This window comes from Tamandua tetradactyla, chromosome 4, assembly GCF_023851605.1.
Source record: "Tamandua tetradactyla isolate mTamTet1 chromosome 4, mTamTet1.pri, whole genome shotgun sequence".
NCBI classification, from domain to species: Eukaryota; Metazoa; Chordata; class Mammalia; order Pilosa; family Myrmecophagidae; genus Tamandua; species Tamandua tetradactyla.
The window spans coordinates 74,618,484-74,633,093 of NC_135330.1; the positions used below are offsets into that span (position 1 = coordinate 74,618,484).

A 14,610-nucleotide genomic window follows, 5' to 3' on the forward strand; every position below is an offset into this window, starting at 1 on the left:
TCTTGTATTTCTGTATTATATTTCTAGCTTACAACGTTAGAAAGAAAGTGTCAGGCAGCTGTTTGTGAACTAATTAGAATCCTTGGCCATGATGCTTTGAATTTGTATATCACACCTTTCTCTTTTGTCTTTTCCCAGTTAATCAAAATGGAACTCTACTGTAAAAAATAACAGGGACTCCATAGGATAAAAGTCTGCAATCTTTGAGGCACAGGTAAATTTTTGAGCGTTGCTATTTCTGTAATTATTCACCCCAACGATATTTATGGTTGCCGAGATCTCCCTTAATCCTGGGTGGAAAATGTCACCTGTTTTGGGTGGAAAGGAATAGGATAGTAGGAAACTGTGGAAGGGAAGTTTGAGTCTTTGCCCTCCTAGTCAGAGAGGCTTACACACAGCTCCTTTTAGAAGTTAGCTCTGACTGCCGAGGCCCGTGGGCCAATCTGAAAAACTCTGAGACGTCTCAAAGGTTGCTTTGTTTCCAGCACCATCCCTGCACCAGGAGCACGTAATTCGTCACATGAGTGTAAAAGGTGCTGTAATCTGTTCAGTGTAGTTTAGCCTCCCCAGACATGTCTGGCATGCACGTTTGAAATGGTTGATTCTCCTGCAGGCTGCACTGCACACACCTCGTGCTCTGAGATGTGCTGGGGACAGGCAGGCGCCACCAGTGAATGTTCTGTGCGCGCTTGGAAGGAAAAGTCTGTAAGTTCCGTGGCGAGGTAGCTAATGTGTCTTTCTAGCAATAGCAAGTGATAATGCAAACCATAAAAATATGTGGAGACCAGAAAAATATTACCTGACTGGAGACATTTTTTACGTTGCAAGAGAGGCTTTTTGGCTTTTTTCCCCACTCAAACCAATCAAGGCTGGCTGAGAGAGAGGCTGTTCTCAGCGCATGCATTCTTTAAATTGTTTTTCTTTTTTGTCGAATGTGTTCTTCTTTCAAGATTAGCTTTTGCTTATCTTGTCTTTGCCAAATACTGTTAATGTTCATGAACCATATCTCGAAATCACTAATTTGAATGTTGGGCACACAATTCAAGTATTAGCTCTCTAATTTGAATAATGAACATGGAATTAAAATTTCATGGTAATTTCATTAGATGAGTTACTCATTTAAGACTATTACATAAATATCATAATTTATCCTAAAATTCAAAATACATTAGAATTCTGAAAGTTTTGACCTTGAATAATTAGTTCATATTATTAAAAAAAAGTATCACATTATCTCTCAAAGTAGATTATCATTATTCCTGAGCCGACCAAGATTTAAGATTCATCAGCATGTGGGTGTTTTTATACCACCTTGGGACAAGTGTCTTCTATTTCCCAATCACAGCCTGTGGTTAGAATTCCTCATTCACTTGCTCAGAATGTGTTCCCACTTCAGAGGGAGTAAGAAGCATTGCAGTTCCTCATAAATACGAGACAAGAAGTATGCAAAAAAGACTTAAAAAATGAACTTTGCTCTGTTCATTGATTTTACACCAGATACAGCAAGGTTTTCCTAAAGAACTCGTTCTGTACATACAGGTATGTTCTTGGGACTTTGGGATGTAGCGCAGGAAAGGGACATGCCCTTCTGGTTACTATTAGAAGTGCTTTGATTTTTTTTTTTTCTGAGGAAGCAAAATGAGTGCCCAGAATGCCCTTTGCAGGTTCCTGTCTGTTATTTTTTTTTTTTGGTTTCACTTTCCCCCTTGAATAAAGGGAGAAAAGCTTTCAAGGCTGTCTTGTCCCCAAACTTCTTCTCACCCTTCATTCACCATGGTTTAAACTTTGTGCCTTCTGGTTGGATCTCTGTGGCCAGCAGGGAATGTTCGTTGGGTCCATCGTAGGAATTCTTGTCACTTGCCTTTGATCTTCTGGTCTACCTAAAAAATGCGTTAATCTGGAAATCAAAATCCAGCGATCATCCATTGCACCATTCTTAAAGAATTTCTGGCTGGTGGCATAGCAAATTGCTGGAGAATTTTCTTTTACGTACAGTGGTTTGTGGGTTGCACATCTTAAAGCATCCATATAAGCCTCAGGCCACCTCATAGACAAATTGTTCTGCATTTTATTCTCTTTAAATGGGTCATATTATGTGAAGGAGTACCTTATAAAGGCACCAAAAAAAAAACCCCACAAAAAACACAGGAATATAGGAGCATCAGGATATCTAGAATGACTTATTGTATAGCAACAATATTTGTTATTTATATTTATCAAAAGTGCTAACTAAAGATGAAGAGCTGACATGATGACTTTACACATAATGACTCTTGTATAGAAAAGAGAAATGGGGCCAAGACAATAATGCAAGTAAATAATGCAAGTAAATAATGCAAATAAAATGTTTGTAAAAAATGTGTATCCTTGCCATGTGCATGAGGTAGGATGAGCAAGGGATGAAATAACTTTGGCCTGTGAGGTTCGATGGACCCAGCCCCAACTCCTAGAAACTCATTTCCTATCCCAGAGACTAAACTGCCTCATCAGTAGAATAGGAAAAATATTAATAATTACCGTAAATGTTTGTTGTAAGGACTAGATGTAAATTACTTGCCACATGCCTACCTTGGCGTCAGTGCTATGTAAGTGTATTCTTATCTTAAGAGATAAAATTTATGCAGCGATGCTCATTTCCCAATCTACCTTTAGTTATTTTCCAGCTACATTCATTATGTAGTTGGGAAACCCAATAGTCAGAACAGACCCGTACTTGGGGCACTTCATTTTTTTTTTTTGAATGAAGCTGAGCATGCATACTTAAGTATAGAAGTAATTATGGGATAGTCATAATTTTCTTGGACTTTCTTATCCTTACTTTTTGGCTCAGTGCTATTTTTATTTTTATTTTGAATTGCACACGGTGTGTGATGTGGGGAGAGACAAAGTGATCTTTCAGGGGCTTATAACCATGACAAGACACATGACAAAGTTTCCACAAGAGCAGAGGTGGTACTTGGAGTGTTGCGGGGGCTGGACTGGAGGTCAGGGCAGGGAGTTGCCTCCACCAATGGCATGGTGCCAGGTGTGACAGCCAAAGCGGGACCTGCAGGTGGCAAGGTAAGCTGTGTGATTTCTGCCTTGGTCTGCATTTGCACTTTAGGAGAAGTGATTTTGCAGAGTGGAAGCTACACTTACCTGCTTTTAAGTCTTGGTTCTGCCTCTGAGGGTCTTTCAGCTGTGAAAGACTTCCATTTGTATTTTCTATTTGTGATAATAGCAAATTTCAGATCTGTAATGGTGAGATCGGGGGGAGAGGCCAGGCAAGACAGTGTGACGGAAGGAGAAGAAAGAGAAAGAAGAAGAGAGGGAAGAGAGGAAAAGATGGGCCAGGAGAAGACATGAGGAAGAAGAGAAAGAAAGTACGAGAGAGGCAAGGAGGGAAAGGGCAGTGAGAGTGAAGGAGAGCGAGTGACAGGGCAGTGGAAGGCAGGCTGAGGACACGGGCCCCAAAGTTGGACCAAACTTGCTCTCACCTCCTGGCTCTGCTACTTTCTGGGCTGGGAACTTTGGGAAAGCCGCTTCATTTTGCCAAGTCCAGGGAGGAGAATAACTATCAAGGGACTTAATCGGGAGAATTAATTCAGATCATAAATGTGTGCCAGTTAAGGATCCAATTACTAGTGAGGGCGGTGGTGGTGATGGCCGTGATGATGATAGTGAAAGGCCAAATTAAAAGAGTTCAAGAAAAGCAAAGAGAAAAGAAGTCTGGGGAGTGGGAAAGTAAGATATGAGGAATGACACAGGAAAAGGTGAATGTGAAACTGTCTGCGTGTGTGAATGCCAGGAGGGACTTAACTGAAGTTTTGTCCCCAACCCTCTTTAAAGACTGCCTTTCTTTCTTTTTGCCCATGACCACAACCCTCCACGGGTACATGTGTACCACTTCGCTGCTCACGGGATGGCAGAGGTGCCCACTCCTTGTGGTTGCTGCATTTTCCCCTTTCTTTTTCCCTTCTTTGAGGAATGGAAATGCATCTTATAACTATTGGTGTATAAATATGGGTATACATGCCCACATATTGTGTATGAGTACATGCATATCTTTATTGTATACATCAAATGCAGGGAATACCAAAAGCGAAGAAGTTATTCCTGATCCCCCCCTTTTTTTTTAACCCATCAGTAAGTCCTACTAATTTTACCTCCAAAACATGCACTGAATTTACCCACTTTCTATTTCTACTACTGTCCCACTAGCCCAAGCCACTGTTAGCAATCACCCAGATTCCTACAACTTCTGCTTCCACTTTGTCCCCTGTAATTTTTTCCAAAGATAAAATCATTCCTCTACTGAAAACCTCCAAAGGCCTCCCTTTGTGCTTTGTGTGAGATCCAACCCCTTGCTCCTTGTTTGCAGAGCCCCCTACAAACTCCCCCATTGACCTCCCCGATTTCACTCCACTTTACTCCTCCAGCCAGACTGAAGATGTTTCTCTCTGGCTTTTGAACAAGTCAAGTTTTGTTTCTTGCCCTTTGGGGCCTTTCCAATAGCTGTTTCTTTTCTTTCTTATCTTCATCCACCAGACTTTCTCCTGTCATTCCGATTTTAGCTTAAAAGTCACTGCTCTGTGTGGTTAAGTTTACCACCCTCTGTCTCTTGGATTGTATTGCACTGCCTTATTTCTTTGCATGGGCACGTCTTACCTGCTTTTCTGGTTTGCGTGTGGGCATATACAGGTATGTAGACACCAGTCTCCCTGCCCCTAAAATGTCAGTTCCAGGAGAGTAAAGGCTTCTTCTGTCTTAGTAACAAAATCTTTTCCCAGTGCCAAGAGCTGTGTTCAGCACATATTAGGGACTGAAATACATATTTTGATGAATGTTGTTGAGTTAAAGACTCAAACTTTGAATACAGACTCCTTGCCAATATTTGAAATGCTTTCCTGGTAATCATCATCTCATTCAAGCTAATATTTCGGAGAGGCTTCCTGTCCCTCCCCCAATTTGATAAGGCAATAATGAGTAAAATTTGCTAAATCAGTAGTGATAAAAATAAAGTGAAATACTGCTTAGAAAAGAATTAATATGACTTTTTTCTTTATTATTATTATTATTATTTGTACTTTCGATGTACAAATAGATCTCTCTAGTCAGCTCTAGGCATCCGTCTGCCTCAGGGTAACGTGGGAATTAGGATTGTCAGGGAAAGAAAAATGCAGCATTTATATTTTGACTTTCAAAACAGGATTTTGCAGCAAATTGATAGCTTTAAAAACCAGAGACTTGAAAAAGAACAGATTTTCTAAATTTCTATAGCTCCCATTTAACAGTTCAAAAGGCCAGGCCTGACTCATCTAGATCACAGAATTTTGTATATGGGCAATCCATGGACAGGAAAGGGAAGTAAAAGAAAAGTCCAAGTAATCTAGCCCTAGACATGGAGAAGGAAACAGGAAGGATGTTTGTGGGAGGTAGAAAGTCAGAAACGCATCCCCTCCTTCCCTCTAGTTCTGAGTCCCAGCATGGCAGTGGTGCGTGCTCCAGGAGCCTAGGGGGCACCCAGTGGAGACACTCTTTGGCCCTGCTCCCCTTCTGAGATGAGAGTCCGCAGAGGCAAAGTGGAGGGGTGGGCTTGGGTCTCCAACAGAGATAACAGGGCAACCCAGCATGGTGTGGCATCTTGGGACATCTCGGTCGCAGTGGAAAGCTGCTTCAGCTTCTGTGTGGCATGGGCTCTGTGCTGAGGTCAGCAGACCTGCTCTGAACTCAACAGACTTGGCAGAGCCTTAGGGTCTACAGTCCAAGGCCGAGCAAGAGTGGAGAGGAGGCTGAGCGAGCAGGTTGAGCCTGGGCCCTAACTGCAGGGGGAAAAAAAGACTCATTGGCCACAGAAGTCAAAGAGTTAATCCCAGCAGAATGCCCAGGAAGAGACCTCAATGATGATACCTCTTGGGCATCAGCTAAATGCACAGCAAAGGAGCAGCCTGAGGTCAGAGGCCTCTTTCACCCTCAAAGAGAGAAATGATAGAAACACCTCCCTGTACCTTAGAAGCCACCTCAGAAAAGAAGAAGCTGAAGAGGAGAGTCTGAAGGACAGAGAAAATATTCCCAAAGGACCTGGTAACTCCTAAGAGCCAAGTTTAAATTGCTTGCTCAGATAGGCTTTTGAACCAAATTGGACTCAATTTCTGTCTTTCTTTCTTTTTAAGATTTCCAATGCCTTATAATAGGTGAGGGTTTTTGAGGAAGATCAGTCATTTTAGACAGAATTATGAACCTATATTTTCCCTACATACCTGAGTGTCATGTGAGTTATTTTGGAAACTCATTCTACAGTGTTGACCTGAAACTGGGTTCATTCCTCATTCGGATGCTTTGAGTATTCATGAAATACAAATAACCTTCTCTAGAAGATATGAGACTAGTAATATTAGCACAGAATCTGGTTTTTATAGTACATCACTAATTGTGTGGCTATAAAAATATAAAAGAACAAATTTGAGAACACAGTTATATAAGCTAAATGTTAAACCTAAGAATATTTGATTTTGCAACTGGGAGACTATATATGTAATTTTAAATTTCAGAGTAGGTTTCCTGATTCCAGAAGACATAAATACTCAGAAAATTTGGACCACATTATATTAAAAGAAATAGATTGAGTATAAAATTGGGCCTATGTTGTGTATTGTTTTCTACTTTCCTTTTTAAAATTTGACATTACAGTAGCTAATTTTGTCCTTACTAAATGCCATGCTTGATTTCTAATCATTTAAGATATTAATTCAGTCATATTGAGTACAGCTTTCCATGCCATTAATACTTTTAAAAAGTTTTTATTGTGTATGTAACATTCAACAATGCATTTATATTATAATTTATTTGACCACAGCCCTAATGACGAACAATAAATCTATTAAAACCCTTTTTTATAAATAATTGTGTTTATATATAAAAATTTGTGCACATTACCCAATCAGTCAAGAAATGGTAACATATTAACTAGCTCATACGAGACTGATATTTCAGTATTAATGGGTTCATCTATTAACTACCTATTTTCACCTCCAAATAATATGTCCTCTGCTTTTTGCCAAAATGTTTTTAAGCATCAGTTTAGCTTCCACATAAAAAGCATGGGGTTTGGCATCCTTTTAAGTTTGAAAATAGTTAGAAATGTGAGTCTCTCCAGTGTTTGCATAGTTTATTTTCAATTGTTTTTCATTAAAATTTTTTTGTTGTTGTTGTTTTTAAGAAATATGATCATCACGTATTTGCATGTCTAAACCCTAAAAGAAAACAAATACCCAAACAAAGAACAAGTATTTAAATTGTTTTATTGGTGGGAATTTTTGTGATTCAAAAGTCATTCACTTAGTTCAAATAAGAAACCACCGATAGTCTGTTAAATACGCGAATAGTATTGTGGATTAAAAATTAATCAGTTGACTAGTGCTAGTTCTTGGGGTTTTCAGGTAATAAATACTTTAAGAGTTAGTTTGCATTATATTATTAATAGATATTAATAGAATGTTACTACTATTAACATTAGCAGAAGCATTATTTTTCTCTGTTAAAAAATAGTTGTCCTTGTAATTAGTCTTAACTTTTGACTATTGGGAACATTTTAGGAAATAGTTGAGGAGTAGGTGGGATAAAGAAGGCGTTAGTGGGGATTTCACTTGTTTTATTTCTAAAAGGAAAGAACCTTGAAATTATAGAAACTTTAAACACTGACTGTAAACTCCAGACATTATTTAAAAATTACAACAGTTTGAAGTAATTTGCAGTATAATAATAGATGCTAATGATCTCCAACGCAACATTATTAGTATGGCAGCACTCTCTCTTTTTGCTTTAGCCAATACATGGCTTTCATTAAATAGTACACAGGTTCCTGACAGAGTTAATTGTCTAAGCTTGTTCAAAAGGCCAGAAATTATTCTCAGGGAATAAAAACATTATGCTGGAAACCAAAGTCACAGATAAGAGTGCGAACTTTAATTTAAAAATAAGAGCTGAGTGTGGGGTAACCAACAAAGACAGCCAGTATTGATTTGAACAGGTACAACCTTTTCAGTTTTTTAAAGCACCACTTCAGATAGTTGAAACCCCTTGAAAACTAGACAAGACATGTGGTCAGCTGAGCAGTCCAATTTGTTGATTTATATGGCCAGGACCTTAGCCATCCTATGGTATAGGTATTCACGTATAGATGGAAGCCACTGGAAAAAATAAAGTATCAGACTTCAAACAGGACAACTCTAAGGGGAAGGTAGGGAAAACATACAAAATCAATAAGAGCTTTAAGCCTGAAATATATAATAAAATATATCATGAAAATCAGATGTGAGATGTTTACTCTACTTTAACACTAGTAAAGAGATAGTTTTCTAAGCAAATACATGTTGCAAATAAGAGCATAAGCTCATTTCAACCAAAGACCTGCTTTTAAATCTTTGGGTATTTAAAAAAAATAAATTTTGTTGATTCCAAACTCATTTATTCTACTCTTTAAACATTTATTTAAGCATCTGCTATTTGTTGGGTGTGGTCAGAAATCTTAGGATATAAGAAATGAAGGAAATAGGTCCTGATTTCAAGGGAGGATGAACACACTGGAACAATCAATAAGGGCAATACAGTGGGATAAGAATTAGAAAAGGATGAACTTGGTGCTGGAGGAATGAGAAAGCTTCTGCGAGAGAAGCAAAGAGAGGGAAGGTAATGCTCAGTCTTGGAAGGGGTATTGAAAGATGAGTAGAAATTGACCGAATGGATTTGGGTCAAGGGGTGGAAGCCTTTGAGAGCTTGGCTTGTTTAGGGAAAGGGTGGGCAGGAAAAGCTTGGAACTAGGGGACATTGGTGTCAAAATGAAGTTAAGGAAACAGGCAATTGAAGAGCCTTATCTTTCTTGCCAAGACTTGAATTTTATCCTTGTGACTATGGAAACCACTGGAAATTTCCAGCAGGGTTGTGCTATTATCAGATTGTGATTCCAGCAGCCTTATGGTGAAGAGATGAGGGACAGAGATGATGGAGGCAGGAGGACCAAGTAGCAGACTACTGCAGCAGTCCACAGGAAAACTGATTAGGGAGAAGGTCCATTTTGCTTAATCAGTCCCCACCACAAATGGACCACACCCAACAAACGTCCATTTGGTCCTCTGTGAGGAGAGGACCATTTTACCCATTTTACAGAAAGGAAAAAAGAGGAACAAAAATTGACAAAGCCAGTAGAGACAGAAACTGGATTCAAAGTTGGGTTTTAGACAATTTGCTGTACTGTCTGTTTGCTCTCATTTCTGTCTTCAGACAGAACAACAAAAGAGTTTTCTTATTAAATTACCTTCTCTTTCCTTTGTCTTGATGACTGCCCCCAGCTTTATTTGATTTTGTTTTGGTCTCCTGGATTCACACAAGCCCAGCAATTTCTGCCCTTAGATTCCATCCTGCCCAACCCTGGATTGAACCCTCAGCTGGGGTTTATTCTCTTTTCCACTTGCCTCTAGTAGAGACTTGAGAGCCTAAGCAGTAGGATGGAGAAGAAAGGGTGACAAAAATTTGGGGGATTTATTGACCGGATGGATGTTTTGGATTAGGAAGAGAACAGGTGCAAGGTTGACTTCTAGATGGCTCTCTTGGGCAACTGCTTAGATACCTTCCACCAGTTCCTGAGGCAGTTAATTGGTGGTGGTGGTGGTGGGGGGAGTGCATTATGCATATTTACAGAGAAGAGAAAAAGGAATGTGAGGGCATTTATTTTCCATATTTCCCTTTCAGAAACTTATAGGATTTCCGAATAATGTTTACTGTACAAATGGAAGCATAGATCTGGAGCCAAGGACAAAGGTTTAGGCCAAAGATAGATGTGGGTACAACTTCTATTTGAGCATATTTTCTGGTTACTCTGAGTTGTTTAATGTATACAAGACATACCTTTTTTTAATTTAATTTTTATTCTAGTCAAAGTAATATGAGTATTTGAGAGTTTCACTACAGGTGGTCTGGCAGGCAGTTAGGTTGTTGATCTTTCTCTTGGGGCAGTCAACTCCCCACAGAAGAATTACCTAAGACTCATCCTAGGGAGGTGACTTGCCTGGCTGTCAGCATTTTTCCAGGAGCCAAGTATGGGAAGAGAATATTTTATTAAACTGCCTTAAACAGTTTGACTCACTCTTCTTTAATTTGATCTATATTTCCTCCCAATTTGTTTGGATCAGTGATACTTTTCTTCATGAACAATTATTAAACATCTGGACCAGTCCTATAAATTAGGTGGTAGTCACTATATACTTTAAAATGTGTAAGGTTCTAAAAATAAGCCTTGCAGGTGATTCTGTAATTTTGTTAACTTGCAGCAATGACTGAGAATTTTGCCTTCAAACTCAGTGAAGAAGACCTCCTTTAAATCACCTCTGTTGCCTGAGAGATGCAATCATCATCAGTTAGCATTCCCTCTTAGCTAGACATCTCTCACGCAGGACTCTCTGAAAGAATGACATGCAGAGCAGGTCATTTTGCCTTTTTTTTTTTTTTTTCATGAGCAGGCACCAGGAATGGAACCCGGGTCTCTGACATGGCAGGCGAGAACTCTGCCACTGAGCCACCATCACACCACCCAGTCAATTTTGATTAGGAGGAAATATATAATGCATGATACACTATCCTTCATTATGCCCTAATTGGGGGCCCTGGAATACATTAGAACACTGAGAACCTGAGGGATAGGGTGCTAAATGGAAAAGGAGAAAGAACAAAAAGAAATAGTGCCTCCAGGAAAAGCCTCCCTTTATAAGATTTTCAAAGGATAAACAAAATTAATAGCTGGTTAGATCTATAAAGGCCAGAGCTAAGAGTGACCAGAGAGGTAAGAGACTCGTATAGTATATCTGGCCAGGTTTTAATCGATGAATTCACATGTGGAGTTCTAAAATAGGAAAAGTAAAATGATCCGGAGGTGACAAGACTGAGAAAGAAGCTCATTGTTGTCTATCGATGACATTATTAATATTTTTATTATACTCTAAGTAAGCTACGCAGAATCATGTGTGCTCATGCAAAGACAATTAAAGAAATGAGAGTCTGCATCAATAATTCAGGCTAAAAGAACACTTTTACTGAAATATCTGAAATATTCTGAATAATTGAGAAAAAGTGCATCAATTTTACATGAAAATATTTGTTTGCGCTATGGAGAACTGCTTGAGTTTTTCTGTGTGTTTGCATGTGTGTGTGAAAGGGTGTTTAACATGGATTCAACCAATGAAAATAAATGACTAATTTCACACATATGAGAAAAATTAGGATCTGCCCAAGTCCTGGAAACACGATGTGTGGCTGCATCACCTTGGTGATGAGGTGGCAGATTCCTGTGTCTAGAACAAAGTTTACTTCCCTGGGTGATTTTGACAAGCTTGGACTCGATCAGTATTTTCCAGGGAGCTCACCACTTGGACACAGAGCTGCTCTGGGAAGGGCTGCAGGTGACTCAGAAAGCCACGCCTTCTTTAGATGCAGCTGGAACCTGGGTCAGGGAAGAAAAGGATGATACAACGGGAAAGTTTTGCCTTCCAGGTACCGGAAACAGGCCACTCCTCATTTTTCCTGAACATCAAGGGCAAGCTTCATTGAGGGAAGGGCTATTTGACATTCAAGTGTCCAGGGTGAAGTCCATCTCTGGTAATTATATAATTCACACTTATATTCCTTTGTAGTTTTCAAATGGAAAAGGATTAATTTCCTTTTCCCTCTGTTCCTTCTCCTCATTTATTCACTTTATGTCCTGTGTGGGTGGGTTATGCGGTATTGTGGTACAGTCATTTATTAGCTGTGTTTTAGTCCAGAGATTGTATTATTATTTGATTCGGGAAATCTTGGAAATGAAAGGTGATACAGGTTTACACATTTTTAGATATTGCAATATGCCACACTTATTTTGAATACTTTTGAATTGGGCAATTATGAATTGTATTATCAGGGGCTTGCTTTCTTATCCATTCAGATTTATTTAAATAGTTTAAGCAAATAGTTTTAAAATTTTGTGTAAACAGAAAAATGGAACAAGATGTTAGGGGCTTTTGTAGTTTGAAGCAGCCCTGAGATGAATGCTCTTGAAAAATCAGTGACTGACTGCCACCTATTTGATTTGTTTTTGAAGCTTGGCTTTTGTACATGGGTATCTTGAAGCACACACCTGTGAACCAGAAGTTGTTGAGAAACTTATGTGTTCTTCAAATTTTTTCAAAACATTTTTATTGGTTCTTAGCCTAAATCAGATTTTTGGGGCGGGGATGGGGAGAAAGAAAAGCAAGAAATGGGCTTAAAGACTTAAGCATCAAATTCACGAATTGAGAAACATGAAATGCATTTATCAGAACATTTAGGACCTCAAAACCAAGTTTAATAATAATAAACATCTGGCTGTTGGCTGGAGGTAAGTTATAATTTCTTAATATTTCAATGCCATATCAAGTAAGAATTAGGTGCCCAGAAACCATATAATAAAAGGGACTTTGTCTAGGCAAATGCTTTTAGGAAATCCTTTTTTTTAAAAAAGTAATTAGCAAGTCTCTTTAAGTTCCTGCTTTGTTTCCGTAAATATTATACATCCTTTTTTGATAGCAAAACTTGGTCCTCTTGCCAAGACTGCTTGGTCATCAGTAGTCTGCGTATTGAGTTGGTCTATTAATAAATTATACATCTTTGGAAGAAAAGTTTGCAGGAAAAGAAGGAAGGGTGCCTCTTCTGAAATTTCAAAAGAGAAATTCCCACCTCCTTTACTTGCCAATGCTCTAAACCAAATTTGAATTGGGGGACTGCTGGACTGTTTTTGGTGGGAATCTTTGGGTCAGTGTGCATGGCTCAAGCCATGCCTTTCATTTCTGATCCCTGGCTCCAAAACCAAATGGTTTCCTTTTGATACAATAGATAATGGAGAGCACAGGCCAAGGTGGTCTAACAATGTGTGAAAAAGCATGAAAGAGACTCTTTGCCCTCTCTCTCTATTTCATAGTCATGGAAACTTCTTTTATCATAACCTCAGACCAAGTATTAGATTTTGGAAGATAAAGATTCTCACTCTAAATTTGATCATGGAAAATGAATTATTCTAAAAAAGCTCTGCATGTCTCAATATGGGAAATCTTGACACCATAGTGTTGAAAAGGATTCATAAGATATGATACCATATATGTAAATTTTAAAATGTTCTGTAATGTTATAGCTATACACCTATATTAGAAATACTGTATTTACATTCTCAAGAAGGATACACATCAACTCCAGGGGAGAGGTTACTTGTGGGAAGGGAGGAAGAAGAAAGGAAAATGTTGGGTGAGAGGATAAACTGTGACTGTCTCTGTATCTGCTTTTTCTCAAATAAGGAAAAAAATATATCCAAAGCAAAAATGGCAAAATATCAGTACATTTAAAGTCTGGATTTATACTGTTTTTAGGTCTTTTCCATACCTTCAAAATAGTTAATACTTAGAAATTTACAAAATTTATATAAAGCAAAAATAAATAGAAGTATCCAAAGCTGCTGAAGTAGTTCAGTTCATTTCAACAAACCTGTATTGAGAATCTACTATATGTTGGGTACTGAGGAAACAGATTTAAGGGTGACACAGTCCCTACCTCAAGGAACTAATGGTCAAGAGACAAAGAGGGATATAACAAACACCCTCAACAGATTTGGTAATCACAATTGTCTGTGATGATTCCTAAATAGAATAATTGACTCTGTGACGGACTCTTTCCTAGAAAAATTTTGATGATATCTAGGCCAGATTAATGACCCAAAATCATATTTATTGAATTAAAAAGAATTTACTTTCATATATATTTAATATCTCAAACTAAGTGCTAACAATGCATTGTCAAAGAAAGTGCCTCAAACTGTAATTGATAAAGATGATCCCATGTAATTTAGTCAAGTAAATATCTATTATGCACCTTAGCAGGTGTTTCCTATACAGTTCCTTCTAAGTCTGTCTTTATGACTCTTTTTTTTTTCCCATGGAAACTTAGTCTTCCTAGCTAGATAATGAATTCTTTACGGAAAAAGCTGTCTGTTTTTCACATGTTTATCTTCCATTCTGGAATTTTTAATATAGTCCTATACAATAGACAGGAATGGGTAATATGCTTTGAATGCTGACTGTGTGTTATGGGACATAGCAAAGGGTACTTCACCCTAAATTCAGAAAGGGGAATGGAGGCACCAGGTAAGACAACCTGGAGTTAAAGAAGGTCTACACTGCCCAAAATAATGCATTTGCAATCTAAGGCTATAAAACCACATATGAAAGTGATGCAGATGACGTCCATTGCATCAGGACAAAGAAACACTACCATTAGTTACCAAGGAGTTTAACCAGGAATTTTGGAATCTGAACAATGTGTGCTCTCTTGGAAAAAAAAAATTATTTGAAAACACACATCAGGATTTTAAATTTCCACCCAAACTGTCATCCAAAAGAAAAAACCACTACAAAATTTAGCATTCCACTGTTGGGGCAGATGTGAAAGCAGAAAAGAAGGCAGTTTATTTTACCCATAGCTGTACTTGGTGGCTAACAGATTTCCATCAGCAATTGTTAAAAATAGAATGGTAAATATTTGACATCTCCCTTTTAATTAAAAAGAGCATAATGTGATACTCTC

At 38.4% G+C, this 14,610-nt stretch overlaps 1 protein-coding gene across 2 annotated transcripts in view; it reads left to right on the forward strand.

Moving 5' to 3' along the window:
• Positions 1-1,429: 1,429 nt before the first annotated feature.
• Positions 1,430-14,610, forward strand: part of KCNK2 (potassium two pore domain channel subfamily K member 2) — a 165,503-nt gene continuing 152,322 nt past the window's right edge. Inside the window, exon 1 of one of the 2 annotated variants that reach the window (XM_077157814.1) lies at positions 1,430-1,539. The gene's annotated coding sequence lies outside the window, so the exon portion shown is untranslated. Of the gene's footprint in view, positions 1,540-12,288; positions 12,380-14,610 lie in introns of those variants that run through there. The other variant, XM_077157813.1, reaches the window with a different exon arrangement.